This window comes from Halyomorpha halys, unplaced genomic scaffold (assembly GCF_000696795.3).
Source record: "Halyomorpha halys isolate HHAL.00 unplaced genomic scaffold, Hhal_1.1 Scaffold560.1, whole genome shotgun sequence".
Classification (NCBI taxonomy): Eukaryota; Metazoa; Arthropoda; class Insecta; order Hemiptera; family Pentatomidae; genus Halyomorpha; species Halyomorpha halys.
In genome coordinates this window covers 46,519-64,648 of record NW_027105487.1, presented here as the reverse complement: position 1 = coordinate 64,648, position 18,130 = coordinate 46,519, and the positions used below count along the sequence as shown (strand labels likewise).

General features: G+C 28.6%; 1 long non-coding RNA gene across 1 annotated transcript in view; it reads right to left on the bottom strand.

The window, feature by feature from the left end:
- LOC106684257 (uncharacterized) overlaps positions 1–18,130 on the bottom strand; it is a 76,593-nt gene that overhangs the window by 23,504 nt on the left and 34,959 nt on the right. Inside the window, exons 2-3 of the long non-coding RNA XR_010844553.1 lie at positions 8,930–8,980; positions 5,756–5,879 (exon numbers count right to left, since the gene is read on the bottom strand). This is a non-coding gene — a long non-coding RNA (uncharacterized lncRNA). The remainder of the gene's footprint in view (positions 1–5,755; positions 5,880–8,929; positions 8,981–18,130) is intronic.

Genomic DNA, 18,130 nt, shown 5'->3' with positions numbered 1-18,130 from the left:
GCGTTACCACGCTGCTACCGTCACCAGTTAACATTATAAAAAAAAAATTTTCCCCTGTAAATAAAATTTTTTTTAGCCCTGCAAAGTGGGGCAAAACGTCGGACATTAAAATAGTTTTAAACTATTTGTTCTTTTTTTTTGACCGCACCCTGACCATCTACTTATATTTATATATAAAATAGCTGTATCAGGTAAATAGTTTATGAATAGTTTTGATGATTATATGATATAGTAGTAATGTTGTAAACATGTGTTTAAATTTTGTTGAATTTGGTTTTATAGCAACCTGAAGATGGGGGATAATCACGAAACGTCGTTGTTGTATATGAAATAAATTGTTACATTTTAACAAGGAAGATTGTGTCATTCACCAAATTCATATTAAATTTAATAATATATGGGTTCAATCAAAGAAAGGATATTTTCATAGAGTGTAATTTATGGAAACACTTGCATTTTATAAAATACATCATAATATTTTAATGTTAATATATATTCGTAATAGATTATAAATACAATGAAACTGATTGGTTCGAAGAAGCGCGAAAAGCAATTTTAATTTTTTTTTTTTTTTAATTTTGTTAAAGCTTATAGGAAGGTTAAAAAGTCGGGTTTAAATTCCACTCAACTCCGGACAATTGTATAAGGTTTTTCTTGACAGACACCAGGTTTGTATTCCATGTATATAGTAGGAATCCCCTCTTTATTTTGCTTTAAAACATTAAGAAGTTCAATCAAATATTGTTGTAAGTAAAGAATGTAAAGAATCTATTTTTATTATCATTATTTTATTATGATTTGTTTTAAGTCCCCTCCCAAATACATTGCTCCATCCGACCGCAACACGAGACAATAGTCACATTTTGAAGACTCAAGTGTGTTCGGTTTTATTTAACTACAGTCACGTTTGCCTAGTCATAAGCAGGCATATCATAAATCAATATAAAACTGAGCTACGTCATTATTTCATAACACTGCTTAGCATAGCCTGACAGATTTCGTAACTCGAAAAAGCGGACGGTGCGTAACTCCGAGGAACTAATTCCTATTCAAGTTTCCTGATTTGTCCATTCAAGGTCTAGCTTTTTTTATTCAAACAATTAACACTCAAACTTACGTAAGAACCGATAACTTACAATGCAATCAAATGAGCCTATAGTTTATGGCTCCATTCATAGCCAGCATTCATTAGATTCATATTATTTTAAGAAATTCTAACAATGAAGTACCTCAATCATAATTTAATAATGCTTAAATAAATACATTGATAATACCTATGAATTTACATCGCTCTTGTTAATAAATAAATAATTTTTTCAGAAATACCAATTCAATAATTATTTCGCTATTAATAATTTAGTTTTTTTCTTTTAATTTCCGTAATGATTCACTATTTTGAGCTGATTGACAGAGATAGTATAAGAATATCATAATTAGTATATTAATAAAATGCAAAAATGGATACGATAAAAAAATTCTCGGATGTTATAAACTTACACTGAACATTTATATCCCCGGTTAGAGATTAATGTACCAGCAGTATCTTACGACTATGACAAAACATCAGTTACATTAAAAAAGATAAGATTTCAACTTAAAATGAGATAAAAAATTGTGTGGATTTAACTAACAACCTTGCTCTTACGTCAAACCGCTTCAAGTTCATATAGTTCATTGATGAAATTCCCATTCGATCTTTATTTAAAAACAAATATTGCTTTCTATAGTTAAATTTGATTACTTATTTTTGACAGGTCATGGTGACTGAAAAAAATAAATACAGAACATAGAATACAATTCTGATATAATTTATTAATTTCTTTCCGCTTTATTAGATAATACTTAAAATTATGGAGTAAAAACAAATTGTTATTGCTTCATCGAAATATAAAATTAAGTACTTTTTATGCTTATCTAAAAATCGTATTTGTTAGATAGTAGCACCTAAACGGCTCAAGAAATTTTGTTGAAACTTGCTTTAATTCTTCTTCTTAGTGTAAATGTGACTAGAGATTATATTATTTTATTTATTTATTTTTATTTTTTATTTATTTATTTTTTTTATACACATAGTTTGAATATGTTCATTTTGTTTATCCTTCTGTTTGTATATATTTCAAGAGACATTTTTTTTTCATTCACTTATTTATTTATATTCTTATTTTATTTTATTTTAGTACGAATGTGATCATTCATCAATATTATCTATTGCCCACAACTGTGTGGCAGATTGTAATATCTATCAATAAATAAAAAGTATTATTATAAAAAAAAAAAAAACTTCTTTTTAAAGCACTTCAATTTTTCATATATAGAATAAATCCTCGAGAGATAGTAAAAGAAAATTATAAAAAAAATAAAACTTTACTTCCTAATGACTTAAAATGTATATATTTTAATGAAAATAATGTATACTAACATTTAAGAAGTAATTAAATTTCCAAAAAATAAAAGAAACAAATTTAAATGGGTTTACGATGAGAAAAATTACAGCTATTTTTTTAGTTTTCAGAATAAAATTTTCATTTCTTGGTCAACTAGTACAAATCCGATAGGACAATTTTATGAATACAATAAACTATCTAATTATATTATATTACTAGTTCAAATTGAAAATTGAAAAGATTAATTAATAAATGGACTGGTAATTTTATATTACTTAATTAAATAACCATCTCATAAAATTATAAATGAGATTATATTATTAGGTAGCAGACAGAATATGAAATAAATTTAAAAGAACAATGCAATTTATGCAAATATCAATAATTTAATTAAGCATGTAAACATATTTAAATTATATAAAACAAAATACTGCAAAAAACAAAACAAAATTAATGTATAAAATGTGCAGTAATGTTAATGTTTGAGTTAATGACTTACAATATTCCTACTTTTTTTTTTATCAGTTTGTAATCCGTTCAATAGGACTATATACTGTCAACGCAGATTAATTTTCTTATTTAACGCAATTATCTGCCACTAACTTTTTGTAAACTTTTCACAAGTCATTCCAGTTGGAGAATAAATATAATGTAAAGGAATAAAGGACCATTTAATATTTTTGGAATATCTATGGCACCATATCGTATTGGGAGTAAATAAGGACGTTAAAACTAATCCTCGAACAATAAAACTATACTAAAAAAATCATTGTCTACATACTTTCCACCAAAGAAAACAATCAAAGGTAAACTCTTCGAGATAAATTTTAAAATTTAACACGATTCCGCTAAATGCGAGTACGTTTCGGTCTATCTCAGGACAACTCCGTTTTAACTCAAACTTAATTTATGTTTTAATTTAATTGTACTAACTACTAGCTGTAAAAATGACACCGAATTTTGATATTTTACACATAATAGCCATTAAAAATATCCAAAAAAACAATCGGTCAGTTTGAGATCAAATGCCAAGCCATACTATAAGTGAAAAAGATTTAAATGGGGCAGAGAGCGAATCATAGGGATAAAATTAACTCAGATACATCCTAGACGGTCGGTCCGTCTCCAAACATCTTGGTATCCGTCCAAAACCGTCCGGCTAACTTATATTTCCTCCAATCCAAAGGACCTTTTGCCATTTTAAAATATTTACTCTACCCTAAGATTTTATTTTATTTATTTTTTTTTTTTACATTCATATTTCAGATTTATGACAGTTAATTAAATAAGCAATTCAAGAGAATTTATCAATGAAACAAAGTCAGTTAAATTTTTGTCTGTCAAAAAAAAAAAAAAATAAATGAACCCTTGATAAATAGATTTATTTATTAGGTTTAAATTTAAGGTCCTTTAAGCCCATGACCTCTTCCCCTACAATATCCTTTAATAATACCCCACTTATTCCTGTCGAACAGATCCGTTACTTAGGACTACATCTCGACAAACGACTGACATGGAATCCTCATACAAGACTAAAAAGACAAGAAACTGCTCGTAGATTCCGACTATTGCAACATTTACTTGACAAACGGTCTAAATTGCCAATCCATTACAAAAGACTGATCTACACTATAAGGCCTATCTGGACATACGGAGTTGAGCTTTAGGGCTCCACTAAACCATCAATTTCCTCCAGAATCTAATCCTTACAGTCCAAAATCCTTCGTAAAATCCTTAATGCTCCTTACTTTGTCACAAATCAATTCATCCATCAGGACATCAATGTTCCATACGGATTTGGCTAGAACCAGATACCGTTCCTTCCATAATAAACTTCTCAACCACCCAAATCCACTTGTTTCTAACTGGCTTCACCTTCATTACCTAATAATCCTCCTAGGCGTCTGAAAAGAAGATGGCCTCGAGATCTTCTCCTCTAGAAATGTTATTGGAGTTCTATCAGTGGGTAGATTCTCCACATGTTTTTATCATGTCACTATGTCACCTACAGCAAATTTACTTGTTGTATATATGTGTATACAGTTGTAAATATCAATAAATAAATTATTTAAAAAAAATAAAAAAATTTAAGGTAGTACTAGTTGTCAGATATTAAAAAAAAATATGATTATTAACTTATTATCCTTATGCTGTTTCTCAAATACAATAAAAAAAAAAGAGAATGTTTAAGGTTACATCCGAGTAATTTTCAAGAAAGCCACCAGGTGATGAGCTAAGCTTAAACCCTAGAGCTGGAGATAAAGTCAATATAAGCTGGCGTGCATGATATTTTTTCTAATCTGTTAGTGGACAAACCGAAGATTAGAAGTTTTTTTTAATCTAGAGATAATCTAACGGTCTCTTAAGTAGCTGTCAAAGCAAAGATGATTTTTCTCCATCAAATCCAACAAGCAAATAATATTAATTTCGTATTACAATAATTAATAACTAATATTACATAAAATTAATATATACCTAACCATGATGTAAGTATATAACTATAAAATGTGGTGTAAAGTATTTTCTCACCATGGGTTAGTTGTAAACATTATAGGGATAAAATGTATAATGTATTCTTTCTACGTATAGTATTTTCTCGCCATCTTTTTAGAAGCTTTCATGACTCTTCATATAATTTATTGAACTATCACGAATGAATTTGATCCCATAGGATTATATTATTCCTTGATTTGTTTCGTAATATTATTTCACATATGCCCCATTTTCTTCTAGTAATGTACGTGTTGGCTTAGAAAATTTTAATTTCGTAGAAATTTAAATAATGGAACAAAAGTAAAAGAAATAATTATAAAATCACTACAATGATATAAATATAGAACAATTTATTTTATTTTTGGAACTAAATTTTTTTATTCAAAATATGACAATCTAACTGTGGGCAAGAAATACTACTCCTAATTTACATTCATAGATATCATATCTAAATGACAAATAAAAACTCTTTAACCATTCATGTCGGCAATATTCACACCCCGCCTGGTTAAGGAATAAGGTTAACTTATGTTCCAACTTGTTCCAAATTATTTGAATTGAAATCCAGTGGTGAAGTAAGGGTGCATAGGGCCACAATAATTTTCAATAGAATTTTTATACAAACAATTTAATAGAGACATTTAAATATACGTATTGATACTTAAATATAAGACCTAATTATTAAATACTTAACTATAAAGCATAATTATTAGGATATAATACGTATAATCAGCCTATTATCAATCAAAAAATAAATAAATTATAGAATAATAAATCTAAACATTACATAATGTTTTTTTCATAGTTCTAAAATAAAATCGTGCAATTATCACTAAACGGTTATTTAATTTATTTATTCATTTTATAAATTTACCTACTCATAAAGGTCATTATCATTTATATTTTCCAAGCAAATCGTTTTTATCTTTTAACAGTTTAAGAATCTCCGTATCAGAAAAGGTAGTTGCAATCCATGCACGTCAAAAGGAAATAGGGTCACACCTGAAACAGTGTTAGCAAGTAAATACTGAAAAACAATAAAGGAATTATAAGCAATCCTGTCATTAAATTCATAAGACACTAAGATTTTAAAGCACGCTTTTCAGCAAAACAATATATAACCTTTATTTAAGTAATTGGATTTCTTATGAATTTTTTCTTAAACTAAATTTAATTACCAACGTTTTATTACTACAAAGTTTCGGTTGGTTGCCTTTTTTAAGGTTTCCTGCTATTGAAAACATAAGCTAACAATGAACTTATAAGTGGTATTATAAGTTATTATTTATTTATAAGTTATTATTATTATTATTATTACTTAAAGAGGTATTACCTCACAAGAATATTTGGAGGAAAATATTCCCAACAGACTTACTGATACTGATAAATACCTGTTTTAAAATATTTTCAAATATAACTCTTGTGAAGTAGTGTATTTCATGATTTCTTTAATAGAAAATAATTGATATTATTAAAAAAATAAGTAATAATTATAACAATTATTTAGAAAAATGTTTCTTCAGAGAAACTGGACTGCATCATAAGGTTCTTAGTAATCCCACATTGGTTAAATAAACGGTTCACACATGTGTACAGCTCATTAGAATTTGTACATCTATACATATTCATGAAGTGTTCGCTTTCTATGTTGGTCTTTCCTCCGTTAGAATAATTTTTTATTATTTTAGTTTTATTAATCAATTATAATTCTTTATTTTCTTATCACAAGAACAATTTTGATATTAAGGAAATAAAATACCACTTCTTAATAATAATAAGTTATATATCCCCCCAAAAAATAACGCAAATAATCAGAGCTACAAATAATTATTGATTGATCAGTAATCGGTTAATTTAAGGAAAACAAATATACCTATTCTTTATAACTTTTATTTTTTATAGAACTTAAAATATAGAGATATAGAATTCAAGAAGTTTTATATAATTTAAAAAACCATCTACGTTATTGTAAAAATATTTGATTGTAATAAAAAAATCCTATCAGAGCCGAACATGGCAACCAGGGGTAGAAAACCGGTGCAAGATATACTTGGGTGGTCTCCGATATCTACACATTAGTTCGATCCAGCTGTCTACACTCAGTTGTTCTCTCGTCACCTGAACACCCAAACAGTCTAGCCAGTGGTATATTGAAACTAGTTTTCTGTTACACTATAAAGCACAATTCATATAAATAACTTCCTAAATAATTTAACTATATAGTGTACCCTTAATATAACGAAAATTGTCGAAAACAACAAATATTTTAAATCAATCTGAGTTAAGAGTAGCAAAAAGGAAGCGTGAGTTGCAGAGATCCGTCATTTAGACATATCTCTGCTTTAATTGAGTAGAGGTACATCCATAACAAAAAACAAAATGGGTTTTATTTTGAAATGGGCGTATTCCAAAGATATTACCGTAAACAGGGGTTTCTTTATATACTGTAGTCTCTCTATAGACTGTCCCAAAGCTAGTAGGGTTGCCATAAAGTAATCATAGCCTACTTTACAATCTATATAATACGTCAACGCAAAATTAATTTTTTTTTTGTCACTATTCAAGCAAAGCAGCAATATATCTTCCTAATTTTTGTTTTCATAACAGATAAGTTTAGATAAGAGATTTGATTTTTTCATTTATTTGGCGGAGTACATACTGATAAAAATGGTTCTCAATTCTAATGCAAAGTTTCAATTCTCTAAGTCCATTCCATACTTAATAACACCAAAACAAATGGTAGGGATAAGAGAAAAATATCAACAATCCCAAGATGAACTTCACTACCATCAATTCAAATATAAATTTTCTACCTTAACTAGAAAGAGCTGTGAAGATACGTAAAACCTTAACATTTCCCAAAAACCACGGATAATAGGTGAGACCCATATAAAGGGTACATTAACAACAACTCCCATATCAATTCACATGCAAATTTTTAACTCTTCAACTCGATTTAGAAGCACTGAATGAGGTGCACACAAACTTAAAAAGTTCCTCTGAACAGAATGAAAATTTAACTGCAATTCATTCTTACTGAATTGTTCTGCCTAGAACGAGTCCGAAGGTAGCCGAAGATGCAAAAATGTAACGGAAAACAAATCCTAGTTTTAAAATTATTTAGTGGATTATTTTACTGTAACATGGTCAGCAGGCGCATGTGTCTCTAAATACACATACTATTATTATATAGATTCTTTCTCATAACGTGAATTAATATGGTTCGATAGATATCACGGAATATCTTTTTGGTTATATTAGCCAAACTAGATTTTTAAATTCAAAACTTCTTTCATGTTATTCTGTTCAGAAAATGTGAATAAATAACGGTGAATTTAATAGAAGTTTAAAAAGAAATTGTCTATAAAAATAACTGAACCAGTCACTAATTATTCTACTTATCAGTTATATTCAGGAAACGCTGAGTCACATAGTATCATGGCTGCTTTAATTAATTATTTAACAGATGTCACTAGAGAGATGTTTATCTAGGACCTATGCCGGTTGAATAATGCTAGAAAAATTCATTAGGCCCTCCTGAGAAATTATATATATTAATATTTATTTAATCTCTAAACTAAAGGGAAGATTAAACTAACCCCAAAAAGGTTATCTACCGCAACTAATCGTAAATATTTAAACTATGTGGATATGAAGACAAAGGAACCTGTTTATCAACGTCCTTGCTTTCATATATCAAAAACAACTAGTGATAGCAATAGTTGTAGAGGCGAAAAATCAAACCAATTAATATTTTGGCTATCCTTCCTTAAAACGAGACCTTAATCTGATATCTATAATAGTTGACTCTATAATTAAATTCCACCAATAATTAGTTCCACTTAATTTTAAATCGATTAGTAGCATTTTAAGTTTGGTGAACATTGTATATTAAGAGTGTCTTATTAATGAAAGTGCCTAAGAAGATAGTCTTCTATACATCATTAAACTAATGAAACAATTAGTCTATTGTTGCTTTATTGATTAAACATTAAATATTCCATGGGATCGATGAAAAAATAATTGTAATATTTATCATCAATGTTACTTACATTTACGAAGAAATCATAAGTTTCGGTCATACAATTATCATGGATACAAACCTGTAAAAAAAAAAAATTGATTAATAAAATTATACAGAAACAATCATAAAATAATAGCTATAAAAAAGTTTAATATATGAAATGGTTGAATAAATTCGTTCAATGAAGAAGTGGAGAATACAGAAGATATTTTTAAATAAGAGACCAATATTGCAAAAGGATTTCAGTGTGAAATAATTTTTTTTTTTTTTCCGGCCAAGACTCCCATTGGAGTCCTAATACTGCCTAACCATGGTTGGGGGTCAAAGTTCTTCATTTTGAGGGACCGCCACGCAATGAAAAACGTCAACGCCCCAGGCCGGATTCGAATCGGCACCACCAATAGACATCAAATTGGTAAGACTGTGTCTTAACCACTGAGCTATGGGTGGCCCAGTGTGAAATAATAAGTATATACATCAAACCCTATTTTTTGTAAATTAGAATCAGCTCCCATATTTTCGACTTGAGGTTTGAGATGTGATGATAAATATGATTTAAAGAAATCTAATTATTTCTATTGATGGTTGGACTGGCAAAATAATTGATTGAGATATAAAAGGTCTCTCATTATACAGGTTCATCCTTCTCAGCATGTAAAATTTTATGGAATTTTAATTTGACTTCCGCTGAGTCATAACAGTGGCCTATAGTGTATCTTTTAACAGTGTCGATTTTCTAACATCCAGTTCTTCTACAGCGCATCTAACTCTGAAATTGAAATGGAATAAGGTACTTTTGTCTTCTTTTTTTTTTGTGGATTCTGAACAATCAGATCTGGAAAAAATCAAATTTTAATATAAACCCATATCGGATAATTTTTCATCCAGTATACTGAAGACGTAAACTGGCCAAACACCATTAACCAATTTCTATTGTTTTTGAAGATTTAATAGGAAATGGAGTGGAAAATCGAAATATAAACATTTATAACCACCTAATTTTTCACTTTTATAAAAGCTGTAATACATTTTGTAATCTTAGTTTTCAAAGAACACTCTCTTTTGTAAATAGAAAAACATCTATCAAGGACATAGGACAGTATAGCTTCCTCACAATTTCTAATGGCTAGTAGTTACATAAAGAATACATTTTATTTTTCTCACCCTTCTAATAGTTTTATTATTTCCAACAAAAACCTATGTATATATAATGGATAATGAACATAAACGCCCTTTCTTTGCCTGAAGGGCATTTTAAGGCAGGTTCTGGGACCCACTGCGTGCAGGGGAGCACTATGGCGCTTACTTGCCGTCTGCGTTGTCACGAGTGGGAAGGTACATTTCTACTAATTATGAATGGTTTGAATGATTAATGAAGACTAAGTTGGAGCACCTTCCCTCGGCGTTCAACATTTTATAATTCTTATTTTTTCATAAAGTTGATACGTCATTTGAGAGTAAAGTCTGCGGGAAAAGCTTAATTTGAAACATGCTTGTCAAGAAACATGTTTTTATGCATAGTGAAGTGAAAGTTGAGGATGGAATTCGATAAAATTTAAATCAGACAATGACAAAATTGATTCCCTTCTTATAATATATTATATACTTCTTGGATGCCTTAAATGTAAAAAGCTAGTGAAAATTTTCGTTTGTGAGGACATAAAATTTTGTCATTTCCTACATTAATGCTTAATAGAAAGGAACCAAAAATATTATTTTAAATGATAATGCACTTCAATTATAATAGTAGTATATTCTAAAGCCTAGTTTAAAAAAAATTATTAAAATTAAACGTAGTTATGCTACATATTTTAACATTATTAAAACATATAGCATAGCTACCCTGAAGACAATTTGGACAAGAGTTATTATCGATAGAAGAGAGAGGGCAGTAATGACGGGGGTGTCCTTTAGACGACAGATAAGGGCGGGAGCTACTAAATGTCAGGTGACTCAGGGCGGCAATATTTCTACCCTCTGCTATTAGCATACTGCAGTCGTCGTATATTCCAATATTACAATCATCTACGTCAGCCGGAGGAACAATCTACATAAGGTATTAATTCTACCAGAGGATGCATTGCATTAAACATGCAAACCATTCGCAATAAAAAACCCAAAGGATATAGTAATAGTAAAATATTGTGATTTCAAACTGTTTTGAAACGAATTCGAAAAGAAAAAGAATTTATCGATGCGACATGTATATCTCTGTGGCTTAGAGGAAGAACAATCCCTATCAAATTCAAGACCCTGAGAAAGGTGAATTTGAAAAACAAAACGAAGGTTTTTAGAAACGAGGATGAGAATGTGTGGGAAAAATATTTATAGGGTTCAAAAAGCATTGATTGCTTTTGATAATTTTGAAAATAAAATTTAATCTTCGACAGACACGGTTACTAAATATAAAATTACAGACCTCTAAAGATGAACATCGGTTTTTGTTGATTCAAGCAACATACATATAGCTGTTGTTAGGTAGTTCCTCAAAGCGTTGGCTAAAAGGTCTCGTATCAACAAAACAGTTAATTTAAAGATGAAAAAAAAAAACGCAATTTTAAATATTTTTTATGGCTCTGAGAATGCAGGTTAAAATACAATAATGTTTTCCACTCACCAGAAAAGTTGATTACTCATCTGATACTAGAAATTCTATTTTTCACACACATCGATGAGTTCTAACAATTCGATGACGTATAGTCTCAAGATATTAATGACATAATAATATCACTGTTCCATTTCCACAGAGCAGCATCTCAAAAAATATTTTTTTTATTTTGAATGTTACCTTAGCAATAAGGGTAAGGTCTAAATAGTAAAACAGAATCAGAGTGTAACATATGTCATAAAATCTAAGTAAAACAAATAATTCCAGATATTATAGTTTCGAACAATATAGATCTTACCATATATAGGTATTACACTGTCGAACTGGGACAGCGACATTATGATGTCATTATTATTGTGAGACTATACGTATGTCATCGAATTGTAAGAACTCATAGTGTGTGAAAAATATAATTATTTTCTACAGTTACAAAATAGCCATCGATATATTACTATGAACTTTTGAATGATTTTCGATGTTGTTAATAAGTTAAGGATGCATTAATTATGCAATATATAAACGAATGGAAAATACCCGAGGAGTAATTTAAACAAAATTAATGAAATTCCAGGCTCTTATCTTTAATAATCACTGTGGTGTGGGTTGCACTACAAAAACATTTTAATTACGAAATTCGAATAAATAAAATGCTAATGAACAGATACTTTTAAAAAAATGCATATATATTACTACCCACACCATTATTAATAAAGAGCAACATCGAATTATAAAATGTATTATTTAATTGTATACACTTCGGGGTTGGAGGAAATGTAACATCACAAATATTCCTCATAAACTAAAAGTAAAGGAGAGAGATTTATCATATTCGTTGATAAAAATTGTATAATATGAAGTTTGCTATTTAACAGCTACAAAAACAATTCTTGGCTATAGCCATATTATTAAGAACTTAACGAACGATTTTCCAATATTCGTATATTGACCCTGGTAGGCAGGTGTTCGCGAAACGAATACTTGAGTACTATATATAATAATGCCATACATACATTTTGTAATACCTAATGATTAATATTTATGAAATTTAAATTTTGTATTTATTTTAAAATACACACTTTTGTGTCTTAAATATTTATTATATATTCATCTTGTATTATTTGATAAACCTGCATCATTATTATTTTTTTAACATTGGATTTATGTTAAATAAATACCAATATAGTTCACATCAGGTTCGTAAAGCCTGAAATGATAAATTCTTTTCAGGGAACCATGAACTAGGTAAAGCATTTATTATATATACTTATATATTACTATAATATAGAAAGATCTAACATATCATGTATTTTAGCTTATTAACTAATTAACGTAAATACATTAAAAAATAATTCAATTATATAATTTTATTGAATAGTGACCCGAGATAGTAAATAACCAGAAGATCATATCAGAAGCCAACTATGTAAGTAATTCAAATTCCAACGCTTCACCAGATAAGAACTTCAGCTCCACTATTATGAATTTCTGGCATCTCTTGAAGCTAGGAGCATTTTAATCCAGAAAATTCAAAGAATGAATAACCCAGTAAGTGGAATTTCAAAGTTATTACTAGGTCGACCACAGTAATTGAGTGTCTTTCTATGAACAGGAAACTAGGAATATTTAAATGGGTCAGACATTTTGAAAAATAGACCAAGCAACGTATAATGAAATTCCGCTTCTGGTAGGACGACGCTGTTGACGGCATTGTCATTCGTAAACTTCATAACCTCATTTCTCAGGGTATTATAGTCGTTATAAATAGGGACTTATGACTAGACCATTCATCAAAATGCCCATTTGATATGCGGGTCATATTACAGCATGGAATCTCATTCATTTTCTTCCAACTCATACATACAACGTCCATTCTATTCCGACCAAAAAAAAAATTAGAAATGTTTTTTTTTATCAAGAACATATATTCAGAAAAAAAAGAAGATATTACTAGGTGAATAGCTTTATCACAAGAAATAAAAGGAATAGAATGATAAAGGAACAATGTACTATTACTATAATACCCAGTAATTTAAAATCAGCCTTCATAAATTTTACCATGGAATTTGTAAAAAAAAAAAAATAAATATTTTTCAATAATAATAAATCAAATTTATCTAGAAATCAAAAAATTGATATTGAAAAAAAAACTTTTTTTTATGGAAATGTATAAAACAAATCCAAATTCATTGGTGCAGATGACATTTTGAATAATAAAATAATTTTGGAACTCTAATGTAAGAATCCACTAAAGACGAAAAATAAGGTATTGAAAATGAGCAGACATGCATGAAATGTTTAAAAGAGAAATGGAAGATGATAGATAGAAGTTAGCTCTATATTCTTAGAAACATTTAAATATTGTGCAAATAGTAAAATAAAAGATTTGTGGGATCATTTCGATGTTTTAATTACATATTTTGTATATATGTTTTAATTAAGTATTGTATTTCCCTCATTATTATTGTTTTATTAAATAGTTAAGCAAATTTTCATTACAGTCCAGAATTTTTTGTTTAAATTTACTAAGCAACAAATAGCAATAAATAATATTAATAAATAATCTGTGTAGTCGTATGATTTTGATACTTCTAATAACTCATATTGAAATAATTTTCCGGAGAACGTAGAGCCACATTATTAAAAAGGTTACTTACACACGAAGCGTAAAATAACTACTAAAACTATTGTTTGTTTTTTTAAACATAAAATATAAATTGGTAAGTTACGATTAGCCTAAAACCATGGAAATAATGTTTTATTATTTGTTCTTTCTCCCTTACGTATACATCATCGTATTTTTTTTAATTTCTTATAATTCTTCAAATATATTTTTCTCATAACCCAATGATTTTTTTTTCTTTATACAAATATAAGATAAAATTTCTCAATAAGATAAATTTAAAAAATAGTAATCATATATATAAATGTAAAATAAAATTTTAAAAATTCAACTCAATAATATTTTTATACACCTTATTTATACGGATACATAGCCGCAAATACGCTCATACAAGGAAATAAAAACATAAAAATAAAAATAATTAATAAAATAAATAGTGATAAATATAAAAAAGTAATAAATATAAATAGGATAACACAAGCTTATATAAGCTTACGGTAGTATAAATATAAAATTAAAATAAAAAAAAGTTGAAAATCTTTCTGAATAACAAAACTATACTTCAGACAGAACGTAACGTATATACGTAAGTAAATATGCAACACATAGAGAGGATCACAGATTAATTCTGCTTATATTCAGTATATATATAGAATGATTTACATCCTTCCTTATTCGTACGTCGGGAATGAATAGAATATATTTTTTGTGGCTAGATAAAGGGTGCAACAAATGAAGGGTTACTCTCTTTGTGAAAGCGAACAGAAGGTGCTAAGAATACTTTACGGAGGAAGTCTGCCACTAACTACAGTATATTTTATAGGGCACCCCCTTCCCCCTGATCGTATTACAAATAAGCTTCATCGTAAGCTGAAATCTCCTTTTACATATGTGAAGACCCACGCTGTATGAGGTTATGAATTTTAAGCATGACTTATACATGCATTTGTATTAATTTCATCTCATATTTCCTTATTCCGTACAATCATGTTTTATAATAGCAAATTCGTACTATATGATCGTTAAATTAACCATATTTTGACAACCTCTACTAAATTTAGTAGTATTAAAATACCTAATAATTAATTATAAACCAAGGATATCATAGATGTGAAATATAAACAGGATCTATTCACAGTTCTAAATTAGTTTGGGTGTAAGATCAAGAGCTCAGTTTTTTGGTCTGGTGCTCAAAGATGCGTTTGAAGCCACTCACAGAAAGATTTTCAAAGAAAGAATATATATTATTAGACAAGATTGATTTTTTTTATTTACATATTGTATAAATGTCTATTTTAAAAAGTTATTCAAAAGGAGGATTTCAGTTTAAGACCTAAAAAAAATTTTAATGGGTATCAAATAATTGTAATTAAAAGAGAATAAACAAAATTGAATAAAATGATACAAATTATTCTTTTACAATAAGTGATAAAAAAGATTTAGATATATTCTCAGACTGTCTTATTTTTGGAATCAATCAAACTATCTTAATCCATTTGATCTCAGTTTTATTAGATTAAGTAAAACCTGAAAAGTCCCAGGTTTTAGAGATTATATGTAAAACAGATATAAAAAAAATGAAAGCTCATGACATTATATAACATAAAATATTTTACTAACACCGCAGCATTTAATCCTGATCTAATCTCTACTGTTTTATTAGATATGAATGAAAAACTATGAAGCTTATATAAATAATTAGTATGAACAAATTAATAAAGAAACAATACATTTACATTACAAAAGGGGTGGAATTCACAAAAATTACTTATATACCTAAAACATAGCCAGATTAATAAAAACCAGATATAAAAAGCAGTAAATCGTGAACTAACTTGTTTGAGAAAATTATAAGATATGTTTCATTTATATTGTTTGTTGCCTAAAGAGAGCCAGCTCTAAAAGTTTTAAGAAACATAAAAGTAAAAATGTAGGCTATTGCACATTTTTTTAAGTTTATTAGGTGCCTTACACTGCATGTAAGTTGTTTATTGCAGTGTAAGACAATGTAAGGCTTTAAAAAATAACTGACTGAACAATAGCCTAAAATTTTTATTTATTTTTTCTTAAAACGGGCTCCCGTTAAGCAGCAAACAGATAAAAAATATATGTAAGAATAAAACATACTTAGAATCTTCCAGAATAAACTCCAGTCCATGCTAAACAAGAAGTCCCTTTGTGAAGAACCTTCAAAGGAATGTGGTTAATTCAGACAGGAATGCAGGTTCAAAAAAAATAAAAAATTGTGGGCTGGAAACTATGTATTAACTATATTTTCTTTTATCTTTCAACCTTTTTATTCGCTAATATATTTCGTAAGATTTTAACATTGTTCGTTAAATCATAGCGAAAGTCATTTATCATTTATGAATCGGTTAATTTAGATATAATACAAAATAATTTTTAAATCGATAAAATTTACTTCTAATATGGTTGACTGGTTGTCTGGCAAAAATAACAAATAAAATAGTGGTATTAAACTATTTATTTAGTAAGAATGTATTTATTTATTTGGCAATTATTAAATATTTACCACTATTTCCTTAAAATTACTTTTATTGGTATTATATACAACAAAGCCACAACGAAAAGGCTCTGTTTAAAATAGGAAATACTGGAGATTATATTAATAAAATATTTTTTAGAAAGTACATATCGCTGAAGATTTATATTATGCTTTTTTGGAATTTTTAAGGTTGAGTAGTATAATATTAGTTTCGGGTTCTTTTTCAACTACTGAATAAAGGGAATATTTATAAGATAATTTTCTTTAAAAATTAAATAAAACAAGAATATTAAAACCACAATTATAAAGCTTTTAAATAAAGAACAGTTTGAAAAACAAAGTAAAAGTGAAAAGTACAACGTTCATAATGACACTTGATGAATTATTTCAGAACCATTCATTTTAATTTCCACAAATTCATTAGAAGTTTTTCATTTTCATTTTTTCATTTCATTTCAGAGTTTATGACCATTTTAATACATTGATAAAAAACAGACAGACTTTGAAGATTACGGAGGGAAAACGAGGTACCTTATATATTTGCTTAAATGTTTAGGAGAACAAAGTTTTTTCTGAAAAATACTATTTCAGAATAAACTTTTTTTCCGGTGTTGTTTGTACCATCCTGTGCACCATTCAAAATCTATCAGAAACCATTGTATCTCAGTTTTGGAAAAAAAAATCGAGTTACCTTGTTTTTCCATAGTAAACTATATGGTAGCTGAGAGAATAGGTTAAATGAATAATAATTTTGTTAATCTTTTTTTTTTTTTTTTTAATAATTTATTTATTGATTGATATTTACAACTGTATACAGATATATAAAACAAGTAAATTTGCTGTAGGTGACATAATAAAAACATGTGGAGAATTTACCCACTGATAGAACTCCAATAACATTTCTTGATGAGAAGATCTCGAGGCCATCTGCTTTTCAGACGCCTAGGAGGATTATTAGGTAATGAAGGAGAAGCCAGGTTAGAAACAAGTGGATTTGGGTGGTATATTATGAATAATATAAGGAAAAATACTTTAATGGGTCATGCGATAAATATCAGTGACATAGCATTTTGCTCAGCATGTTAATCGCTGCTCAATCCATCTTAAGAGACAACTTATTAAGCTTTAAAACAAAAGGATCTAACACCAAGGTATGCCCGAGGATAGGCTAGATGTAGGTCAATGTTAATGAGGATACCGGCCGGGTGTCAACGCTATAGATTTATAGACTTCAATGATGGGTCTGGTACCTTCCTGGAGGAGCGGCCATAGAGGGAACAATCTCCAGCCGCAAAAGGTACTCGCTCGAGACGGCAATAAAACCAGAAATGTTACTGATAGCCATTATCGTATGCCACCTGACTACTGATTTCTTCAGTTCAATGAACGTAACGGCCCTCCAGGGGTTTTTCATTATATTTCTCAACGCTTCCTAGTTCTTTAATGACGGAAGAAGTTTTTCTTAGGAGTGAGGACGTAGTCGATCGTTTCCCCA